The sequence below is a fragment of the Pteropus vampyrus genome, unplaced genomic scaffold (assembly GCF_000151845.1).
Source record: "Pteropus vampyrus isolate Shadow unplaced genomic scaffold, Pvam_2.0 Scaffold270, whole genome shotgun sequence".
NCBI classification, from domain to species: Eukaryota; Metazoa; Chordata; class Mammalia; order Chiroptera; family Pteropodidae; genus Pteropus; species Pteropus vampyrus.
Genome location: NW_011889051.1, coordinates 905,464 through 910,258, shown reverse-complemented (window position 1 = coordinate 910,258; position 4,795 = coordinate 905,464).

The following is a 4,795-nucleotide window of genomic DNA, read 5'->3' as shown; positions in this document are numbered from 1 at the left end:
GAATGCCACCCCCCCGAGCCCTGAAAGTTCACACGGTTTCCAGACAGGGTGAGAGGAAGACAAGAGAAACGTCAGCAACTGATGATTTCTAGAACATTAGCAACTGATAATTTCTAGAACATCCTTTAACAGAAAAAGATGAGGAAAAATTCTAACTGTGAAAACTCTGCAGAGTCTTTCATGGCTGTTGATGAATTCAGAAACTTTTAGTTGATCTATAATGAGCACACATTTTTGGATTATTTAGATAAAAAGATAATATTTTGAGGAAAATGGTGCTAATGTTCATTGCTGGAAACTTTACCACTCATCTGCCAATCTTCTACAAGTTCTGCAGACCAGGTCGGAGTGGCCCCACGCATGATTCCGGAGACAATGAATAAACATGGATTTCTTAGGGTTATTCGATGTTCTATATTCCTGAGGTTGGGGAGCTTGATTTAGTTAGCGTCGAAGGATCTGGAGGGATACAGTTGATTCCAGGATCTTGGAAAAGTCAAGTTAAGTCCGTTTCCCTTAGCAAGTGTCTTGGTGCTACTTAGAACTGTGTGACCTTGGGAAAGTTATGTCACCTTACGTGTAAAATGAAAAAGAATAGTACTCATCTCACGGGTTGTCAGGAAGACTTAGGAAATAACGCGTGCGGATGCCTAGCGTGGTGTCAAGTGCTCAATCGGCGCTCAGTAAATATGATAATTATTAGTTAATATTGTAATTATTAGCTCTGGTTAGTTAATATTCTAATTATTATAACTATTAGTTATTATAATTGTTAGTTAACGTTAATTAATATTAATACTATCGTGGTTGTTGTAATTATTAGTTAATATTAATGACTCTCAGTCTATGATGATTAAGTTTCAGAAGAATTGTTCCAAGCCAGATAAGTGGAAGAATTTCTAAAGAACAAGGACTGATTATTGCCATGGCGTCAGTGCTGATGATTTTTCCTGGGCGGGGCAATTTTACCCAGAAGCTTCTCTGCAGGAGAACCTCAGGGCAGCTGCCAGGACTTACGCTGTGTGTGCAGTGTCGGTCTATAAAACCTTTACTATTTATTTCTTTAGCCTATATACTTAAAAACTGAATTCTTGTCTGTGACCTCGTCAACGAGGGCATCATGATTTCTGTAGATGAACGAGATAAACAAAAAAGGAAAAAACGAACCGCGATCTCTTCGTGAGGGATCACACACATGCAGTGTGCATCACATCTCTATTTTCGCAGTTGACGCTAGAGTGAGGTTACAGGTTTTTATGACGCAGTTTGGGTGAAGAGATCCTGGGAACAGGACAGGCCTGTGTCTCTTGTGTGACCCTCCTCTCTTCCTAAAGACCACTGCCACAGTGGACTAGGGGACGAAGGGAGAGAGGACAGTCCTCACTGTTTCTCCTGGAGCCGAAGTCTTCAGGACAGACCCTCCTGGTGGCTCCTGGGTCCCTCCATCCTTTCTGCAGCCTTGAGTGAGGATACTACAGCGGGGGAAAACATGGCTCTCGAACTAGGTCGATCAGGGTGTGAGCCCTGGAAACTTCTTTAACCCACTGGCGCCTCAGCTTTGTTATTTGAAATGATCAGAGTGCTCACCTAAGGTGGCGATCAAGACGGGTTAATGAGACAGTTGTGCTGCCTGGTGTCGGACGGAGCAAATTCTCCATTTGTAGTACAAAAGGCTTTTCCAGGCATCGCCTGCCTCACCTCTCAGACTCGTGAGGAGGGAGGCTCCGATCTGTCGTTTCGCTACGAGGCCATGGCAAAGCAGAGCAGAGCCCCTGCTCAGACGCCAGCCTTCCGAGCCCGCCTGGAGACGCGGGTCGTCTCACTCTCAAAGGCAGGTGCTTTACACTACACCACTGTGACCTCAGTTGGAAAGGCTCCTAACTGTACGAGACAATAAACAAGAGGTGCCAAGCAAGTGACCCGAAGATCACTCCGACACCTTACTGTAACCGACAGTGGCCGGGTGACTTCAGGACAGAGAACAACACTTTCTTCTGAGTAAATGGAACAGCATAGGAGAACAGACCTCTTTGAGCCAACACTGAGGTCCCAAAGGCTCTGAAGGACACAGATCCCAAGGACCCCCAGATCCTCCAGGAGGCTGCTGGGAAAGCTGGCATGGCCTGTGGGGCCTGTGTGGGCCCTGGCACCCTGGAGGCGAGAAAGGCAAGAGGGTGTCTGTGGTGAGAGCTGGTGGGGAGCTGTGCACACCCCTCCCTTGGGGCCATGAAGGGGAGGCGCCCTTGGGGGCCACTGCCACGCGTAGTGAGAGTGAGCCCAGGAGGACACATGGAGAATAGCTGCACTTTGACCCAGGGTCCCGTGGCGCTCCTTGAACAGAGACCCCCCATGGGGGAGACTACAGGGGAAAGGCTCCCTTGGGGCGGAATGGACTGGGGTGTGGGCGAAGGCGACAGGCCAGCCAGGTGAGTTCCCTGCTCCCTTCTCCCTCCTTGGGCTCATCCTGAGACCCGTCCCCAGCCCCAGGCAGAACTCGCAGGCGCTGAACAGTCCCGTGAGTGATGCCTTTAGCCCAGTTTAAATTACTGGTGTTTGGGAAGCACAGGGAGGCTTGGCTTAATTTTTCTTCTCTTTCTTTGGGTGGGTTTCAGCAACAGCATTAAACACAGTATCACAAAGACACAGCTGCTTGTCTTGCGAGGAATCGTGGGAAACACATCCCTCCGTTTTCTCCATCTGTTTGACTTTCTCACAGAAGAAACACAAGTCAGGACTTTGGGAAAGGTTTCTCACCTGTTCAGAAACCATGGGATAAAATGCAGCCCCTTTTCACCCCACCTACAGTCCTGAGTGGATTGCTGAGGTGGAGATGGTGTTGGTGGCGGCGGGTTGGTAGTGGGCCTTGGCCTCGGCTGCTTCACGCCTGGGAGATTTGAGAAGGAAGTGAACTGGGTTTGGAGAGAATAAAGCACGTGGCCTTTGGAATATTAACCGAAGGCGTTTCTGCAATGAGGACGCCTCTACTCGTCGAAACAGCAGCGTTCCCTGCTGTAGGAGTAAGTGATTCATAAAGTGCCAGAAACAATTCGTGGGCAGGTTGGAAAGTATGTGGAAAAAACCTGATTAATAAACAAGGTAACGATTTAGTCCAACAACCTGTCGTCAGGTCTGATGGGATTTCATAATATTCAGAAATTTAGTCACGAATCTGTGGGATTCGGAGTATAGTCCCCGGGGAGGAGCAGAAGGTCGGGGCAGATCCTGCTCTGGTTCTGACAGACGGGACACTCAGGAATGTGTCTGAGTGCTTATGCCGGAAGCCTAAGGAAAATTCCATTGTTCCACCCTTTTCTGTATGATTTTTATTTTTATTTTTCATCTACATTTGACCCAAGCTGAAATACATATCTTGGCATGAATCTTACCGATTAAGTGTTATGCTATGACTAATAGCAGCCTTTCATTTATTGATCTAATGTGACTTAAAAAGAAAATGTGTGATTACCATTTATATATGTGTATATGTAACATATGTAATTTTATATATAACTTACATTTACTTTATTTTTAAAAAATTTTAAAAATTATTTAATATGAGTTTCTATTATGTTTATAATTAATATAATACATACAATCAAGTGATTTGTTTCCAGGGCTTAAGCATCCATATGTGACTTACTTTTCCTTATAGTATGAAAGAAACTATATTCGAGTCACTGGGAGAACTACTCATTTTGGCAAAAATGAGTTTTATATATAGTCACCTTTTGGTACATAAGTCTCTGGGAGAAACATTAGGTTTTAACCAAACGAGGGTTTGAATTTAGACATTAGGTATAGGATAAACATGTCCCTTCCACAGCGTTTACTTAGAATCCTCAAAGTCTAGCCCCCCCTGCTGATAAACAAGTCACACAGACAGACCGAGGGGCCTCACGCCCTGTAAACTATTCCTGATGACTCGTCTTCCTCTTTGTTAGGAGATAATCTATGTGGAGGACTTAAACATTAAGATATTAGATATTTACATGTCAAAGAAAGCACTTATTTAAAATTTTAATCTTTTAGGAAGTGACCATATTTTGCCTCTTCGTTATCTTTAGCATGTTGTGTATCTAGATTGTAGAAATGAGTTCTTTACATTATTTTCCACCCAAATAAGCAGACTATGAATCTGTTCATGTCTCGTCTCATGCAGAGTAGAGTCAATAAGTGTTGATAGAGCATTCAATTGATCATTCTGGAAGTTTCTTCCAGAGGTTCTTAAAATGTGGTCCAGAGTCTGCTGTAACTCGTTTACCCATGTTTGCTGAAGAGGGTGTCATGCGTGTCTGGCAGTGAGTTCTTTGAACGAAGAGAGAAAATGGTTGCAGTCATCTCTGGGAAAGAGTTCTGAGCTTTCCAGGAGGTGGCAGCCTGCATAAGAAATGGCAGTAAATTCAGTCATTCGCGTGAACCGCGGGGAGAGACAGGGGAGCTCGGCCTTCTCTCTCGGAGCTGGGTGTGCGTGAGAAAGGAGAAATCTGTGGGAGAACAGGGCTATTTTACTGTTACTTTTATGTGCTGGGAGAAATATCCACCTGCTTTTTCTAGCTTTTTCTCTGTCCTTCCCCTTCCTATAATCTCCATGTGGGCTTTTCACTTTTCTGTATTATTTCTAAAGCTCCTTTGGTTCAACGTGACTCATGTTCCTATTTTCATAACTGCGAATGCAGTGCCTTTTGGTATGAGTATACTTGGCATTTGAGTTTCATAGTAAATAATCTTTTTTCTCTTCTCCCAATCAGCTTTTTTCTTTGTGACCAATTCTTGTTTATTTTTTGGCATTAAAACT